Here is a 19,841-nt window from a genome sequence, read left to right as displayed (position 1 = left end):
GTGTGTGTGTCTAAGTTCGTATAAATGTCATAGGGTGAACTTCCTCTTTCTATAAACAGAGCGAGTAGTACATTTTGTTCTTTTCCTATTAAGAGTAAAATATGAACATATACTTTAATGCAACATAAAACTCATAAAAGCGTTTCTTCTTTAACATCCCCTCCTGATGTTAATATTTTTCACTTAATCATACTTTATTATCAGCCAACAATCACTTGCTTATAACATTTTCAATTGTAGCATCATTCAGTATGTGTGTGTGTTTCTATACTAAATCTTCTTCATCCGATTCATCTTCTAGTGGCAGTCCAACATAGGTAATTACTGTGGCCTGTACCATTTTGTCAATCATGGATCTTATGCATGGTAGGATACATGTAGAAAACAAGCACAATAATAGAAGCAGAACTCCTATCAGTACGAGTCCTTTTATCACGAGGGTCTTCCAGCTGCCACTCAGCAGCCAGGTCAGCCAGTCCTCATTGTTCGTGACATAGTCTTGTTGCTGCGCATTACTCAGTTGTCGCAACTTGTCTAGGGCGGTGGTCATGGTCAAGGAGTGCACGTTGTCCGGGATATAGGTGCAACAAGTGGTGTTGAATAAGACACAGAGGCCCCCTCTCTCAGCGAGAATCATGTCCAGGGCGACCCTGTGTTGCATGACCACTATTCTGATCGCGTCGATTTCCTCATTCTGAGCCTTATTTATCTTTGTTGAGCTGTTCAGGAAAAGTCCAAATCGGTAGTCAAGAGTCTCAATTCTTAACGTGTTTTTTCCAGTTCCGACCCATGGGAACAGTGAGTGCAGGACCTTCTGTCTGGTGGTCCACAACTTGAACTCCGCTGGTACATCACTGCCCCAGATTGGGTCATGGGGTTGCACGTCATCAGTGTTCCTCTTGCGTCGTGGTTGGTTCTGATGGAATACTCTGAATGTGTGGTCTGACACTAAAATTAGGGCGCAGAGTCCGGTACAAGAAAAGCTCACAACTAAGACAAAACTGCTCCTGCAAGGAAAGCTCACTGTTATGCATGCAAGTCATCAAGATGACATCATCAAGATGGCGCTGGAGTGACGGCAGCCTTTCCAAGTAGCTCTGCAACACCGCACCTTTTTGTTAACTTTAACTTTTTAGACTAGGCTTTTCAAACTTTTTTTTCACCTTCCTCTACTTATACCTCTTAGATATAGCGATACAAGATGGATAATGCACTTTTTAAAACTTCTGGAACCAGTTCCTTCATCTATTCGAGAGCGGAGCTGCTGGCACTAAAAACAAAGGGACAGACCGGCATGCGACACAACATCCCGGCCGAGCTAAAGAGGAGCTACAGAGGCTGCAAAGCTGGAGCGAGGAGAGCGGATCACCGGAGGCGATTCAAACCATCAATCCCGACAGTGATCATGGGCAACGTGAACTCGTTACAGAATAAGATTGACGAACTGTGCGCTCTGAACAACCACAGACTATACCGTGAGTGCAGCTTGTTTATCTTCACGGAGACGTGGCTAACCGAGCTAACGCCGCAGGCTAACGTAGACCTATGCGGTTTCACACCCGTGAGAGCCGATAGGGACACGCAGGCCAGCGGAAAAAGCAGAGGTGGGGGACTCATTGTCTACGTTAACAACAGATACTGTAACCCTGGACACGTCTCCGTTAAAGTTTCGGTATGCCGTCCGGACCTGGAGCTGCTAGCTGTTAGCTTGCGGCCATATTATCTACCTCGGGAGTTCAGTCATGTGATCTGTGTGTGTGTTTACATCCCTCCGAGGGCCGACGCAACAGCTGCCTGTGAGAAAATACACACAGTCACAGCAAGACTTCAGACACAAAACCCCGAGGCTTTCATTATTATATCTGGAGACTTTAACCATGCCACACTGGACTCTACTCTGGCTGCTTTTCACCAGTTTGTGAATTGTCCCACAAGGAGCAACAGGACAATTGACCTACTGTATGCTAATGTGAGAGATGCATACAGAGCCACCCCCCTCCCCCCACTAGGGAAGTCAGACCACAACCTGGTTTACCTACAGCCACAATACACACCCCTCGTCCAAAGGCAGCCTGTCACAACGCGCTCCATCCGGAGATGGACCCCAGAAAAGGAGGATGCTCTGAGAGACTGCTATGACACCACAGACTGGGATGTGCTCCTGAGCCCACATGGTGAGGACATAGAGGGGGCGACACACTGTCTTACAGACTACCTCAACTTTTGTGTGGACACGGTCGCCCCTGCTAAGACGGTACGGTGTTATCCTAATAACAAACCGTGGGTAACACAGGAAGTCAAAGCTGTCCTCAACATGAAGAAGAAGGCTTTCAGGAGCAAAGTGAAGGAGGAGATGAAGGCAGCACAGCGGGAGGTGAAACGCTGCCTGAGGGAAGCAAAGGACACCTACAGGAGGAAGGTGGAGCAGAAGTTGGAGAGGAACAATATGAGGGAGGTCTGGAATGGTGTGAAAACCATCACAGGCCACAACACCAAGAAAAGCACAGTGGGGGGGACTGTGGAGAAGGCAAACAAACTCAACAACTTCTTCAACAGGTTTGACCAGCCCACAACCCCCCCACCCTCACCTTCACTACAGAGTCCAATCCCCACTCTCCTACCTCCCTCGCTTCCCCCCCTTCCTGACACCATGACACCCCCCTCCTCCAATCCCTCTCTCAGCAGCAAGACATCTCCCCCCCTCCCCTCCTCCCAAACATCTCCCAGTGTCACAGTGGATCAGGTCAGGAGACAACTGAGGAAGCTTCGCCCCAGAAAGGCAGCAGGCCCAGACAAGGTGTGTCCTAGGATGCTAAAGGCGTGTGCTGCTGAACTTGGGGAGCCGCTACAACGAGTCTTCAACCTCAGTCTGCGACTGGGGAGAGTGCCCGCCCTATGGAAGACATCCTGCATCGTCCCGGTCCCCAAAAAGAACCGGCCCAATGAGCTGAATGACTTCCGACCGGTGGCACTGACGTCACATCTTATGAAGACTCTAGAGCGGCTCTTCCTCAACCTCCTCCGACCACAGGTACAACATGCCCAGGACCCACTACAGTTTGCATACAAGGCAGGTGTCGGAGTGGAGGATGCCATCCTGTACCTCCTACACAGAGCCCACTCATACCTGGATGGGGGAAAAGGCACGGTCAGGATCCTGTTTCTTGACTTTTCCAGTGCCTTTAATACCATCCGGCCCTGTATGCTTCAGGAAAAACTGAACAGGATGGAGGTGGACCCCTGCCTGGTGGCTTGGATCTCCGACTACCTCACCGACAGACCACAGTACGTCAGGCTGAAGGACATCACGTCTGACACAGTGGTCAGCAGCACAGGAGCACCACAGGGAACTGTGCTGTCCCCTCTTCTCTTCACCCTGTACACCTCTGACTTCTGCTACAACTCTGAATTATGCCACATTCAGAAGTTTGCAGACGACACAGCCATCATGGGGTGTATCTGGGATGATCAGGAAGAGGAGTACAGAAGTCTGGTGAGGAACTTTGTCGCATGGAGTCACACAAACCACCTGCAACTCAACACCTCAAAGACTAAGGAACTGGTTGTGGACTTCGGGAGGTCTAGAGCAGGTCCACTGCTGGTTCAGATAGAGGGGGAGGAGGTGGAGGTGGTCAACAAGTACAAGTACCTCGGGCTGTGGGTGGACAATAAACTGGACTGGTCATGCAACACAGAGTACCTGTATAAAAAAGCCCAAAGCCGACTGTACTTCCTCAGGAGGCTGAGGTCTTTTAACATCTGCAGGAAGCTCCTGAGGATGTTTTACCAGTCGGTGGTTGCTGGAGTACTTTTCTATGCTGTGGTGTGCTGGGGGAGCAGCACAGCAAAGAAGGACTCATCCAGGCTGGAGAAACTGATCAGGAGGGCTAGCTCTGTGGTCGGCATGAAGCTGGACACTCTGGTGACAGTGGCAGAGAAAAGGACATTAAAGAAACTGATGGACATTATGGACAATGCTGGGCATCCTCTGCACACGGCCATAAACAACCAGAAGAGTCTGTTCAGTGACAGGTTGCTTCTCCCAAAGACAAGAACTAACAGACTTAAAAACTCCTTTGTCCCACACGCCATCAGACTGTTTAACTCCTCTCTGGAGGGGAGAGGGAGGGGAAACAGGAGGACAAAGGAGGGGGGAACAACTAAGCTGTAGTGCCTCTTCACCTCACTGTACAATACCTTGTGCAATACTTTTGTAAATAGTCAACAGTGCAATAGACTCAATACTTGAAATGTGCAATTCACTTGTATTTTTATTTTTTATTCCTATTTATTCTATTTATCCCCTTCGTATATTTTATTTATATTGTCTCTGTATTTATATATATGTGTGTGTGTATAACTCTGTAACTTCTGTCGGTGCTGTGCTTTTTTGGAAATCGAATTTCCCAGAGGAACCCACCCGAGGGATTAATAAAGTTCTATCTTATCTTATCTTATCTTATCTTATCTTATCTTATCTTATCTTATCTTATCTTAAGTTGATCAGCTCTAGGTGAGAAGACATTTAAATCTCACACTTGTTCTGCTGCATTTTTGAAGCTCAATTCCAGGAACAGATCGCAGGGTTCATTTTTATATACACTGCAACTGCCATGAGGACAGGGCCATTTTTTTGTTGTTGTTTATTTTTCCTTTTGCTCTGTGCAGCACTTTGGCAGCATTTTTAAATTTCTCTTTGTATTTTTTCTTTCTTTTACTAGTGAAGAGATGTAGAGTGAACAGTTATACAGTCTAAATATCCCATATGGGTCGTGTGAAATGGTGTTTTCAGTTTCATTCAGCTGAAGTAAAGAACGTTGAATATTTCTAAGTGTGCTGTTTTGAACCAACATGTCACAGTATGATCAGTGCTGTAATTTTTGACAGTCACTGTATCAATGTTATTTTTGCATCTCTTGAATAAAGGTTTTGACCTGCAAGTGCTAATTTCTTTAGTTATTGGGGTAAAATGGGTAATGTTAATAGGAAGGTGTTTGCCAATTCAGTAACCTAATTTAATGTTAATGGAAACTAACATTATCTCAAATTGTTTAGTTATAATTGTTGTTTAACTGAATCTTGATTTTTGATCTTGATTTGTTCTTTCCCAACATTTTTCAAAAGAAACAGTCTAATTTCTTTGCTGTGATTGATTCCAGAGAACACGGAAGAACTGACATTATTTAACTGTTGATTTATGTAGATTCAGTGGAGGAGTAATGTCAGTTTAATTCTTTACCTACTGTCAATGCAGTGAAATTAGACATTTTGTTTTGAAAGGTTACTGGTGGATGCCAGCAACCATCTTGGAAGAGAACTATATAATCTGTTATAAGGCCTCCATTTGAAAATTGTGTATTTGATACTAGAATATAATAGGTATATAATAAGCTGAGGCCTTGACTAGTAGAACGTCATGTTGGTGTTTAACAACACATGAGCCAACATCAGACTCCGAGCGCTACGATGCTAAAGATCAGAAGATCCAGTGTGACATCATCGTTACCTGGCAACAGCAGCCCTCATCTGACTTTATTGGAGGATATTTACACCAGCAACACGGTTTAGTTTGATATGACGGATTAACAACATGCGCTGTGATATCCAGTTCATCTGTAATAGATACTGGATCTAATCAGTCAGCAGATATCTGATCAGCTTATTTATAATTATACTAGAAACAAACACAACTGTGTTGGTGATTCATGCAAACTTGCATATCAGCCTTTGAAGGTTTTGTAGTATTGAGAACAAAGAGGTTGTGTTAGGGCTGAAAAGCCCGACTTGTTCTCCTCTGCAGGTCATCAAATGCACCACAGAAGTTTGTATTTGCACAGCCTGTATATGTTTGCTGGCTTTATTATTCTCTGTTCAAAGACAGTAAATATGGAAAATGTCTCATGTAGTATCAGCTTCATTTAAAATGACTGCAGCAAACATTTAGAGAACATGTGCTGCTGTTTGTCCTACATTTCAACACTGAATGAACCCTGAAAACATGGCAGCTGGCAGGTTGGAGTTCACATGAAATATCGGCTGTATGAAGACTGGAAATATAGATGATACAAACATGCAGCCAAACATTTGTGGACATGAATAAACTATCTGATCCAAAAAGCAGGAAGTGACACAGCTAGAAAGTGTGTAACAGCTGAAGTCAAATGTAATGCAGAGTTGAATCTGCACTTGGATCCATCTGTGAAAGGTCCACATGTAGGGATCACATGAGTCCTGATGTTTGTCAGTCAGCTTGATAACTCCATCTACTGTGGCTACATATACTGGGCTGGTAGCTCCACAGTGTTGGAAAGAAACTATTAAATGTGCAAAGTTTAAAATCAGAGGCTCTTCTAACACAGGAGCCATGTTGAGTTTAGATCACAGCCGACCACCGGAAATGGCTGAAATGAAAAGGAATGAAGCCCATTGACAGCCAGCAGGTCTAAACAGGAACACACCCATTTGTATGTGTGGCAATGATGTGGCTGCGGCTGACACAGGATTGGTTCAAACTAAACATCAGACACATTTCACAGAGTTCACAAATAAACTCACGTTTTTATTTTTGAAGATGATCATAAAGTAGAATTTATGGTCCAGTAGAAACAGCAGGAGGTTTGAGCCCTTCTGATGGCAAGGCAAGGCAAGTTTATTTGTATAGCACAATTCAACAACAAGGTGATTCAAAGTGCTTTACAGAGACATTAGAAACAAAAACAAATAAAAAGCATGATTTAAAATTGATTAAAACAAGCAAACAAACTAACTAACTAATTAACAAACAAACAAACAAAACAGTATATAAAATCAAAACAGATCAGAACAGTAGATAAAATCAGTAGTTAAATGTAAGTTTTGAAATTTAAGCTTAAAAGTGTGGATTTGGTGCTTTATTCAAATGCAGCTGAGAACAGGTGAGTCTTCAACCTGGATTTAAATAAACTTAGTGTTTCAGCGAATCTGAGGCTTTCTGGGAGTTTGTTCCAGATATAAGGAGCATAAAAGCTGAATGCAGCTTCTCCGTGTCTGGTTCTGACTCTGGGAACTGATAAAAGACCGGATCCAGATGACCTGAGGGATCTGGAAGGTTCATACTGGGTCAGGAGGTCACTGATGTATTTTGGTCCTAAACCATTCAGAGCTTTATAGACCAGCATCAGAACTTTAAAGTCTATCCTCTGACGGACAGGCAGCCAGTGTAAGGACCTCAGAGCTGGACTGATGTGGTCCACTTTTTTGGTCTTAGTGAGGACTCGAGCAGCAGAGTTCTGAATGAGCTGTAGTTGTCTGACTGATGTTTTAGGTAGACCTGTAAAGATGCTGTTACAGTAGTCAAGCCTACTAAAGATGAATGCATGGACTAGTTTTTCCAGGTCCTGTTGAGACATCAGATCTTTTATCCTTGAAATATTCTTGAGGTGATAGTAAGCTGATTTTGTTATTGTCTTAATGTGTTTTTCTAAGTTTAGGTCTGCATCCATCACTACACCCACATGTCTCGCCTGGTTTGTGGTTTTTAGATGTATAGATTGAAGTTCTCTGGTGACCTGTAATCGTTTTTCTTTGGCGCCAAAGACTATTACCTCAGTTTTGTTTTGTTTAGCTGGAGAAAATTGTACGGGGCCTTGGTCTCCTGGTGACATTGTGATATATATTTGTGTGTCATCTGCATAGCTATGACAGTTTATTTTGTTGTTCTTTATAATCTGTGCCAGTGGGAGCATGTAAATGTTAAACAGAAAGGGTCCCAAGATGGAACCTTGGGGAACTCCACATGTGATACTTGTCTGCTCAGATGTGAAGTTACCTATTGATACAAAGTATTTCCTGTTTTCTAAGTATGTTTTGAACCAGTTTAGTACAGTTCCTGAAAGACCTGTCCAGTTCTCCAGTCGTTTGAGTAATATGTTGTGGTCAACTGTATCAAATGCTGCACTGAGATCCAGTAAGACTAGGACTGACATTTTTCCACTGTCTGTATTCAGACATATGTCATTAAACAGCAGAAACAGGATTTGGAGGAAGATGTTAATAGATTAGAAAGAATTGTACACTGTGAATCAATGCAAGTCTTTCTATATAGACAGATCTGTAATAATCCCTCAGGCAGGTTCCTCTGGGACAGTCACAGATAGAGACACCAATTCTGACATCCTCTGAAAGCCTGACTTTGAATTTTCATCACTCGTCATGCACACAGATGTTAATTCTACATATTCCTGGTACTGAACTCTAAATCAATATGAAGAAAATGCTCCTGCTAATCTGCATCTATGTTGATATCAAATCCTTTTCCAGCACATGGATAAATCTCTATAAATCTTTCAGTCTGATCAGAATGGGCACAGTGTTGTTATTGCAGCTCCCTGATGTTTGAAAAGCTAAATGTCCATTTTAAAGTGCTCGTGTGTAGGATTGTGTTTCCTTCCTTTGTGCAGTTCTTACAGTAAACATGTTTGAATGTTTCCTGTTCCCCTGATGCTTCTTCCTGTTGGATAAAATTGGTTTGAATAACATGTTCTTATAGGTTTCAATGAACTTCAAACTGTGATCCACTTACAAAACTGTCTCATTTTATTGGAATGATCCACATTTGCATCCATTCACGGTACATTTGACATCTGAACACGTTTGTACACATGATGAAAGGACAGATGGTGTTTGTGTGTCCTTCTTAAACTTAGTGTGGATGTTTCATCATGTAGAACTACTTAGAACTGTCAGGGTTCCTGGGTCGGTGACCCAGTATTTTCAGTTCACGTTCACTGTTTATCTACTGCCTTTTCCACTTCCTGTTTTATTGTGTTAGCCTTGGTCTGTGTGCATTATGTTCAGTCCTCTTCCCATTATCATTAGTTCATTATGTTCAGCTGTGTACTCACCGGTCTCTCATTATCATCATTATCACCAGTCTGTGTATTTAAGCCCTCTGTTCTACCCATTCAGTGTCGGGTCATTGATGATGTACGCCTGATGTCTATGTCGTCTGTATGTTCAGTCAGTCAGTCAGTCAGTCAGTCAGTCAGTCAGTCAGTCAGTCAGTCAGTCCTTTGGTCATTCATTCATTCAGTCAGCCAGCCATTTCCTCCCTCTGTACTGTTTGCTTGCTCCTTCGGCAATAAACATCCACCTTCACCTACCTGCCTGTGAGTCCAGCGTTTGGGTCCTCCTTCTCTCATCCACGACACTACCTCTGACACAATGACCCGACCACGCGTTGTGGACCCAGCGGACTCGGACCTTTTCGAGCGGCAGGACGTAGCGCTCTCCATTTGGGCAGAGAAGCTCAGGTGGAAACAGCGGCTCTTCTCAGAGAGGGAGCACGTCTTTGAGGGGACTCGCCTGGCTCTGGGCGGGCCTCGGAGACGCCGCGGTCCTCCACCTGCTGCCTCACCTGCATCGGAGCATTCGCCGCGGAGAGTGGGCGTCACAGGCCAGGCTTCGGCCGCTCGCTCTTCCGCTGCTCCGCTCCTCGCTCGCCCACCAGCCATTTTACTCACCGGACCTTCAACCTCGCCATGGCACGGTGGCTCCGCCTCCCACCTCGGCTCAATGGAGGCTCCCGTGCCAGAGGCTCGGCTGTGTACCCCGCCCACTGCCTCTTCCCGGAGAAAGCGGCGCACACGTCGCCATAACAAGGACTATTTCCAGCAACTCCCGATGGTGAGCTCCAGTGACTGTTTTTCGCACTCACCATCTGATTATTCACTTAAAACACACAATAGACTCTTTTCTGATTCATGGGATGTTTCCCTCCTAGAGGATGAAGTGGACTGGGAAGATTTTTTCTGCTCTGCTCCCCCAAAGACTGTTCAGTCAAAGACTGTAAATAGTGGTGGCAGAAGGACCAGAATAAATCCAGATAGACCTGTCGGTATCACTCGCCCAGTCATCATTTCCACTCCTGTCAGTCAGCCGACACCCACACCTGTGCCCGCACCCAGGACGAGGGCAGCTGTGACCCCGTATACCTCCACACCCACCTCTGTTCCTCGGGTGGGGGTGACTGGTGTCCAGTAGTGATGGGCAGATGAAGCCTCATGAAGCACTGATGCTTTTCATCCAATTGGTTCACCCCAACGCGAAGCTTCTTGAAGCTTCATTTGCTCTAGCAGGACACCTACTGGACGTAAAAATATTAGTTGGCATGAATTTGAAGAGTGTGGCATTTGGCACACAGCCTGTATATGTCAACAACAAAAGGAGTGTGTAAAACATCTATAGTGTAGTGATGCAGTGTACTGTGTATATTTATACTGGCAGTGTGGAAAATGATTATTTGCGGCAAAGTTCGAACCGCTTCATGAACCAGTCACGTGGTACAGCCGGGCAGCGAGGCTTCGGACGTCATCATTTTCAGCTCCTCCCATAAATGAAGCAAGCCTCGATACGCGCTTCGCGGAAACGCCCCCTCCATTACTCGACACACGCTTCGAAGCCCCGATACAGAACGTCACATCACTAGTGTCCAGCCACCTCCCGTGCCTGTCCCAGCACCTAGGCTGAGGGCGGCCAGGATCCGGCCTGACCCCCCTAGAGACTCAGCTGAGGCTCTCCAGCCAGTGCCCTCACGCTCTGGAAGCACGGAAGAGCCAATCAGTCCACCACTTCATCCACCACCTGATCCAGCCTTTCACGCACTAGCTTTATCCCTGGTTAGGCTGGCTGAAGTGTCCCCTGCTCAGGCACCAGCTTTACTAGCCCAGGCTGTAGCTTTATCTCCCTGTCTAGCCCAGTCTGTAGCTCAGCCATCAGCCACACCAACCTCAGCTCCGTCGTCAGCCACGCCTGCCTCTGTTCCTCCCTTAGCATCTCCACTCCAGTCAGTTCCCTCACCTGCTGTTCAGCTTTCCCTTCAGTCAGTTCACTCACCTGCTGTCCAGTCTCCTGCTGCCCTCCAGTCAGTTCACTCACCTCTAGTCCAGTCACCTCCTGTAGCTCAGTCCCCTCCTGTCCTCCAGTCACCTCCTGTAGCTCAGTCCCCTGTCCAGTCAGTCCAGTCTGCTCCTGTCCCCCAGTCACCTCCTGTAGCTCAGTCCCCTGTCCAGTCAGTCCAGTCGCCTCCTGTTTCCCAGTCGCCTGTCCACCATCCTGTTCGGTTCCCGGACCTGCAGCCACAGCATCCAGAGCCAGCTGTGAGCTCTCCTGCTTCTCAGCCAGGGGTTTCCGCACCCGCTGGCCCGGCCGCTCCTCAGCCAGGGGTTTCCGCACCCGCTGGCCCGGCCTGTCTCCAGCCAGAGGCTTCAACTTCGCCTGGTCAGGCCTCTGCCTCAGCTGCACCCACGCCTGGTCAGGCCTCTGCCTCAGCTGCACCCACGCCCGGCCCGGCCTCTGCCTCAGCTGCACCCACGCCCGGCCTCTGCCTCAGCTGCACCCACGCCCGGCCCGGCCTCTGCATCGCCTTCAACGTCGCCTGGTCTGGCGTCGGCCTCTGCTTCTGCTCCGCCTGGTCCGGCTCCAGCCTCAGAGCCTCCGTCCTCGTCTGGCCCAGCCTCAGAGCCTCCGTCCTCGTCTGGCCCAGCCTCAGAGTCTTCGTCCTCGTCTGGCCCAGCCTCGACTTTGGCTTTTGTTTCACCTGCTGCAGCTCCAGCCTGTGCTTCGCCTGGTCCGGCCCCGTCGTTGCCTGGGCCGGCCTCGTCTGGTCCTGTGCCCACCGGGCCGTGGCCAGCACGCCTAACACTGGAGAGCCGCCGCTGCCTTCCACGCGGTCGGCCCCCTGAACTGCTCCGTCGTCTCCTTCGCCGCCGCCGTTGCCTTCCGCACGGTCGGTCCACCGGAACAGTCTCGTCTCGACCGCCGCAGCCACCTACCGGACCGGCTCAGTGGTCGCTGCTGCCTTCCACGTGGCCGCCCACCTGACCTGTCTCGTCTCGGCCTCGGGCCACGTGGCCACCCACCTGAACTGTCTCTGTGTGGACTCCGTCCCTCCGTCCTGGGCCCCCTCCGCCCGCCCTGTTCTGGTTCTTTTTCTTTTGGCCGTCGGGTGCCGGCCTTTGAAGGGGGGGGTACTGTCAGGGTTCCTGGGTCGGTGACCCAGTATTTTCAGTTCACGTTCACTGTTTATCTACTGCCTGTTCCACTTCCTGTTTTATTGTGTTAGCCTTGGTCTGTGTGCATTATGTTCAGTCCTCTTCCCATTATCATTAGTTCATTATGTTCAGCTGTGTACTCACCGTTCTCTCATTATCATCATTATCACCAGTCTGTGTATTTAAGCCCTCTGTTCTACCCATTCAGTGTCGGGTCATTGATGATGTACGTCTGATGTCTATGTCGTCTGTATGTTCAGTCAGTCAGTCCTTTGGTCATTCATTCATTCATTCAGTCAGCCAGCCATTTCCTCCCTCTGTACTGTTTGCTCACTCCTTCGGCAATAAACATCCACCTTCACCTACCTGCCTGTGAGTCCAGCGTTTGGGTCCTCCTTCTCTCATCCACGACACTACCTCTGACAAGAACAAAGTCTTTGGAACATTTGGAGAACACGTTTAGGAAAGTAACATCCTGGTAGAACATTTTCTTAAAGCAGAGCAGAGCTGCAACATGACTGTGAGGATTCAGAAGAATAAAGTCAGAATACTTTATTATTATGAAGACTAAAGTGCGCCTTAATGCTGCCGATGAACACACATGTTCTTTGTGAAAGCATGTGTGAGCACAGCTGACGTGCACCACACTGACCCCACTCGCCCCATTTCTTCATCCACTTCTTGCTCTTGTGCTTGAAATGAGACGCAGCAAAAGTCAGAGGCTCTAAAATCCACAAAAAGGGGGCTCGTTAGATCAGGATACTGGATGTGATCCATAGAAAACATGGATAATACACCACTTTATTTGAAGCATCTGTAGCACTGCCTCAGTTCTGGATGTTTCCACAGACTCCTCTGTGCACCTAAAGGAAAGGTCAAAGGTCAGCAGCACATGTAGTTGGGACAATTCTTCAGTCGCACAAACTACACAATCATTTTCCTCCAATGACGACTTTTCACTTCCAGAAATGGTCCTGTGTGATTTCCAGGCTGTGATATAAAAACTAGTTCCTAATGGCAGCGACTCACTCAGTAAACATGTGTTTCCTTCACCAACCTCACACACAGATCCAATAAGATCAGGAAGTGGGCAGTATAGTACAATATGTGTTATTTTGTGCTGCACTGCCCAAACTAAAGATCTGCTGAAGTGTTGGAAATGATCCAGATGTTTATTTTGGACGATACAGCAGAAGATCAGACATGAAAGTGGAGATAACACAGAAGACCTGCAGCAAAGGTCAGAGGTCAGACTGGGCCCTGGATTCAACAATGAGCCAATGATCATCAAGCAGTGACTAAAGCAGAGCCCTGACGTTCTGACATTCATCACACAGTCAGAACAAATGTCTGCTGATGACTTCATCTCATGAAACGACTGATAGATGTCAGTTCATTGATCAGCTGAGCTGCTGATCTTCATCGTCACAGAAACATTCAGCTTGTTTCAATCAGTAAACAACTCCCACTACTCCCAGTTTGAACTGTTCCCACTCAAAATGCTGTGAGAACAATGATCATTGTAGAACTTCACAAACATCACGTGTTGTTTTCCACATGTAAGATCAGCAAACACACAGAAACTTCCTGTTGCCACACACGGCCTCTAAAATCTCTTCCACGCTTTCTGTCTGAAGTCCACTCTCTGTGTCGGATCCACAGGAAACAACAAGATCTTATTAACATGGTTTTCAATGTGTCTCCTTCCAAAAAGTCCAACCAATGAACAAATGTGTGTATTTGTGGAGGCCGAACAAAAGCATGACACATTTCTCTGTTTCTATAAACTGGAGTCAAACACAAACATGAAGAGTTTCACTGACAGACTCCAAAATGCCCCCACAGTGGATCAAAGGGAAATCCTACAGTGTGGCCAGAGACTCTTAATGGCTCCAACATCAACACATCCACAATGTTGGATCCAGTTCTGCCTCACAGAGTTACTAAGACACACCCTCTGCCAGCATCACAACAGCTCCACCTGCTTCACCTGCCTCCTCAGCATCTGTACACCTGAAGAGAAAAGAAAGGCTCCAACAGCTCAAATCTACAAAGGATTCATGAAGTTTCATCCAACAATAACATGTTTGCCTTCCACAGTGTGCTGTTAGACACCACTGTACCTCTGCCATTTCAAAAAGAGCAGCTTGGGAACATTTTGGCTCCAAACACTTTGTGTTTAAGTTCTTTGTTTTCTTTGTGAAGCCGACAACATCTGGAGCTTTGTGACTCATAGAAACATCATTTTGTTCTTTAGATGACAGCAGATTGGGACTGAATAATCAATCACTATCAAACCAATAAAGACAAACATGCTGATTTTACAGGAACTTTGTTGGAGAAGCTGCAAAGACATGAAACTGGTGGAGATCCCAAACCAGTTGATAGTGCTGGTTATTCCAAATAAAGCTGTTTCCCTTTGAGATGAAATGACTTTGTGTCCTGATATATAATAAAGATGTTGTTGTTTTTGAGCCCCTGTATTAAAAGTAGTTTAAAGTCAGCTTGAGTTTGATGTCTTTATGTCAAAGCTGCTCATGATGTTGAGCTGCTGATGGAATAAAAACAATATAAAAGCATGTAGTCCAGACTTAAATGTAGCCTGTTGTTAGCTGAGGTCCACACACAGTGTTTGACAGTGTAAAGTGTGTGAAAGGGCTGCTGGTGGAGCTCACTAGGATGAGCAGGTGACCACGAGGTGGAGAGCAGCTGGCCTGGCTTTGACCCGGGCCACGCCCCCTTTCTCTCTGCTTTGCTGTCACTTATCTTCACTGCTCTGTCCAATAAAGCTGAAAAAGGCCCCGAATCAAAGAAATCTGCTGCAGCCTCTGAAATGTCTTCTGTTTCCTTCCCGACGGCTTTTTCACCGTCAGCCCATCAGACAGTCCAGCAGCATTTATGATGATGTCATGATGTTGAAGAGGCTGCTACGGTGGCCTCCCATGACCCCCAGCCTCATCACAGCTGAGATGCAGACATTTGAAAACATTCAGCAGACAACTGAATAACAGTCCAACACAACAGTCTGTGTGCAGACACACACTGACCTTTCATAGAGTCAAACACAGCTGGTTGAGTCATTTCTCTGTGAGTCTAAAGTGAATCTAGTATTTGAAAGTCCACTTCCTGTATTTGTTGTTGAAGACTTCTTCAGCTTCTTCTCAAGGACATCAGCTGCTTGTTTGGCAGCAGAGGCAGTTAAGAAGCTTCCTGAAAAACACTGAACAGTGAGTTCACTGTGGCATATGACAGATTCAGCTTTCTGTGTGCAAATGTGTCTGTGTCGACCTTTCAAATGCTGTTGAATCCAAAACATCAGCGGCTCCTCGGCTGCTCACTTCATGCACTTCTGTCTGTGTGACAGTCCAATGACCTCACAGCTGTTTCCAGCCCCAGTGTCTCAGGACTGGACACCTTTAAACATGTCGAGGATCAAACAGCGTCCAGCTAAACACACATGAAACTATCAGAGCTGACAATCATTCCAATAACATCTAATGGTTCATGTATGTAGACACAGGACTACAAGGAAATGGCTCTCAGCATCTGGCTGTGGGAACACATGAGTCCCTGTTTGTGTTCAGATTGTGTGCATGTTTTAGACGTGTGTCACATGTAGAAACACAACAATCCCACAATGACACACAGATGTGTTTGACACAGCTGTGCAGCTGTAAGTTGTTTCTAATGATTCATTGAAGCTCTTCTAACATTCTGGAGACGATCAGTACATGAATCTGTTCAACACGACAACAATTTGACTTCAGTGTGAACGTTTGCATTAAATAACCTTCTTCATCCAGCTGACAGCATCTTCATCCTATGATGTGAACAGTTCCTCCTGTTGATGACAAACCTCTGACAGGATCTGCTTGAGGAGCTTTTTCATGTGCAGCTCTCTGAGCTCAGGGCTGAGCTGCTGTTTCATCTTTAAGAGCTGCTGCCTCCTCGCCGGACTTGTTCTCCTCTTCTTCTCCTAATGACACCATTTCTGCTTCATATTAAATTCAATAAAGATGCTGACATGTATCTGTAGCAACAACATCATTGAATCTAGAACAACTGGAGCCAAACCAGTGGCTCTGCTGGGATCACTGGTGAGCCAACACTTCCTTGTTGATGCAGATTTCAGGGCTTCCTTTTGCTCCTCCGTTATAACTGTTCTCTCTTCTCAACACATGATGACACAAAGGAATCAGCAGTGACAAAGATGATGCTGAAGAGAAGCACACACTTCACACATATAACAGAGCAGTGCAGTTACACACACCTCTGCTCGACATCAGGCCTCAAACAAAGACACAAAACACTAACTTGACTCTAAACAGAAGAAACCAGCAGCTGTTTCTGTTCTGTGCTTATTTATATTTGACACACATGCTTCTCTTTGTGCAAACACACATCGCACTATAAGGGTAACCTCGCACACAATGATTGGACAGCACAGTGATGATGCTGGGAGATCCTATACGCAGCAACACAGAAACACTGAGAACTTTAAACAATGATGGAAAGTGTTATAAATGACTTGTTGGCCTCTGATCTGTCACAAACAGCTGAAACGTGTCTCTCATGAGTCACATGAAGGTTTTTGACAGAAAGGACAAAAAGTAGCTGCAGTCAGTTTGTGTCATTTTTATATTTATTCATCTGGGAGAAAAATCTGAGGGACATTAAAATGTGTTTTCAACAGAGACAAGAACATGAATATAACAGAACAGGTAAATGAAGATGTTTCAAGTAAACAGCTGGACTGATCAGGTCCAAACACAGAGTGATAAACTTGTCAAACAGCTGTCATATCTTTATATAGAAGCTCTTTATAAATGCTGCTCACTGCAGTCTGTTTACTAATAATGTCAAAGTGTTAGAAACACAGAAACATCAGAATGGTCTTTGTTCACAGAAACCTGTCTGGGATCCTTTGTTGTTCTTTTGATGCAGAGTTACATTATAAATATAAAGAGTTATTTCAGAGTCTCATCAGTTTTCCTGCATGTCTTTATTTAACACATCAGCAGGGCTGAAGCTCTCATGTTAAACACACACTGATCTATGGACACGTTCATGTGTTTCTAACAGAACCAGGCTGTTATCAGCCTGCACTAACATTATGTCACACACACTGAATGTAACAGTGACAGTTTACATCATCACACAATCAGCTGTGATTGTTTCACTGTCATCAAACGAGTCAACAGGAAGTAGAATCAATAGAAACCAATCATTTACTGACAGCATGGAAATAAGTGCAGATTATGTATGAAGTCTAACTGCACACAGTAACTGTGTTACAATAAGGACTTAACAGCGCCCTCTGCTGGAGTGTTTCAGTACTGCGTTAACTAGAATACACCACCTCCTCCTCACACCACCTGCTACAGCTCTACTCTTCTATGACTACAGTCATCCACAGCACTGATGTGAGGTCACATGGTTCATATGTAAGGAGCACAGCTGACCTCAGGTCAGTTTAATGACTGTGAGCAGCAGCTGTGTTATTGTCACTGTGACAGGGAGACACTCTCAGACACAGCGCTCATGTCAGCTTGTTCTCATGCAGGAGGATCAGGAGCTCCATGTTTGTCTTTCTGTTTGAATCATGATGTGTTTGTGCCATCAGAGTCTGTCATGAGTACTCAGGGTTTCACAGCAGCTCTTCTGGATGCTGACGAGGACTCCAACCTCATGTTTCACCTCTCTGAGCTTCTGATGTCTGTGAACACTCGTGTTTCTTCTCTGGGCTCATCTGGACAAAAACACCTTTCTGTGTTTGGCTGCAGCCTCATTCTGACTGACAGGAAGTGTGTTATCCATGAGCTGCACTTCTGTGAGGAAGTTTCCTGCTGTGTTTCCTGTCTGTGGACAAACACGAGTGTTCCAGCTGAGGACTTGGTTCCTTCCACCTGTCCATACAGGACATCACGCTGTCTGCAGCTCTGTAAATGCAGCTCCAGGTCCTTCCACGTGCTGCTCTGTATTTGTGCAGTTTGTAGTGTGTCCTGGGAAACGTAGCACACATGGTGTTCTTCTGCTGTTTCCTCCTTTCACTGAGTGTGAAACACTGACGCTGTGCTGTTGTTCACAGAGGGGAGCTGATTCTAGCTGCAGCTGGACTCTGTCATCTAACTGAATGTGTTGGTGCTGATCACGGGGCTCTGAGGGGGGAGCAGCAGGAGGACTCTGGATGCTGACGTCAGTGTATCTGTGGAAGCTCCCACAGCGTGTCTGTCATTCAATATTGTGCTGTATATTGTATCTATGCAAAGATGAACAGACTGTGTGTTCACTGGTCTCTGTGCTGCAGCTCTGATGTCATCATCACTCCCTCCTCCACCCTCAGCAGTCCCAGCATGCTGCTGTGGTGCACCCCACCCTCACTCTACACCTGAGCCACAGACCACACCCTCCACCTCAATATACACCACAGTTTTCTCTGCTGTGGAAATGAGATCAGGAGGAAATCATCATTATTATTATTTAATAAACGCTCACATTAATGTGGGCTTATTTGTTTCATATTAGAAACATTAGTTGAGTGTTTTTAGTATAAAATGGTCAAAGTCCCTCTTTTTGCTCCTCCCCTCACCTGTGGATGGGCGGTGCTGTTACCGTGGTGACAGCTTGGATGTGTTTCAGTCCTGCCTGGTTATCACTGCAGGAATCTTTCACATTTATTACAGGTAATAACTCTGATTTTTCTGTGTATTATGAACCAAATGTATCCTGATACACACAGAGATGGATGAGCAGAGGTTGTTTTTGCAGTTTATGTAGTTACTATGGACTTAATGCATACATATTATTAAAATTAGGGCTATAACAGTTGTATTGATGTATAGCAACTTGAAATGCTCCCACAAATGGCTCCACAGCATGTAAAAATATAACAAAAGCTCTGGCGGACTTGGTTCTGTGGTCAGTCTTAAAGGGTGAAGTTAAACTCTGTAATCTTCACTGTGTCACAGAGTTCAGTGAGTCCCGTTATTCACAGTATCAATCAGATCATCAGAGAACAGCTGATCAGCAATCAGTGGTGCCAACAGCGCCTCCTGTGGTGAGAGGATGCAATAATGCAATGTAGCATTTTTCCACTCAACACTTGCAGTCATGGAAACTGTCTGTTGGATCTGTGTGACGTTGCTTTCTTGGTTAGAGTTCCTCACAAATGTCCAGATGATTCTTCTAATGAGGCGTCGACCATGTTTGCAGCTCTTTGGAAGAAAACGTCGCCCTTTGCCATCCTTACTTTTCTTTGACTTCTTCAAATGCAGCTGAACTCCAGCTGGTATTTTCTTGGACTTTGCAGCTGTTTCTGGTCATCAGTTCATTCCTGCAAACCTCTGAAGCTGAACAACAATGATGCTGCATTGCTGGCTGATCCCAAAAGGTTGATTCTGTTCATCTGGACGTTTTCAGAAACGTTTGCTCACTGATCAGGTGACTTCTTCAGTCTCAGCTGACTGCAGCTTTACAAGCTTACAAACAGCACATTTGCACAATGACTGAAAGCAGCAGCACCTGATATATATGATACTAATATAATACATATACATATATAATCCATACTAATGATGAAGGAACTGAGCTCACAGTCCATTGTTCATTCAGTGAACTACTCAGTTTATTTTGGGCCTCAGAAATGCTCACTCTGTTTGTACATCACTGTCAGCAATAGACTCATTCTGCTGTGTGGACAGGAACACATGTGACATCACTTCCTGTTTGTTTGTGACTGAAGAAGTTTACAAGGAATCATTTAGAAGAGTTTCAAACATCAACTGATTGAATCCATGAATCTGAAAACGTGTT

The 19,841-nt window shown here is 45.7% G+C and overlaps 2 protein-coding genes and 1 pseudogene across 2 annotated transcripts in view; 1 reads left to right on the top strand and 2 right to left on the bottom strand.

Moving 5' to 3' along the window:
- Positions 1-19,841, bottom strand: part of LOC147300668 (NACHT, LRR and PYD domains-containing protein 12-like) — a 355,313-nt gene that overhangs the window by 245,354 nt on the left and 90,118 nt on the right. The gene's annotated exons all lie outside the window — the stretch shown is intronic.
- LOC147300669 (uncharacterized) lies at positions 790-2,523 on the top strand (annotated as a pseudogene).
- Positions 19,648-19,841, bottom strand: part of LOC147300656 (uncharacterized) — a 423,782-nt gene continuing 423,588 nt past the window's right edge. Inside the window, exon 16 of the mRNA XM_086284979.1 lies at positions 19,648-19,841. This exon is cut by the window's right edge and continues 632 nt beyond it. The gene's annotated coding sequence lies outside the window, so the exon portion shown is untranslated.

This window comes from Aulonocara sp. 'chitande type north' Nkhata Bay, unplaced genomic scaffold, assembly GCF_057382095.1.
Source record: "Aulonocara sp. 'chitande type north' Nkhata Bay isolate Kocher_YH1m ecotype deep benthic unplaced genomic scaffold, A_spYH_male_GT1.1 unmapped_scaffold_20, whole genome shotgun sequence".
In the NCBI taxonomy this organism is placed as follows: domain Eukaryota; kingdom Metazoa; phylum Chordata; class Actinopteri; order Cichliformes; family Cichlidae; genus Aulonocara; species Aulonocara sp. 'chitande type north' Nkhata Bay.
Note: the sequence above shows the minus strand (reverse complement) of the source record. Positions and strands in the feature narration are given on the sequence as shown.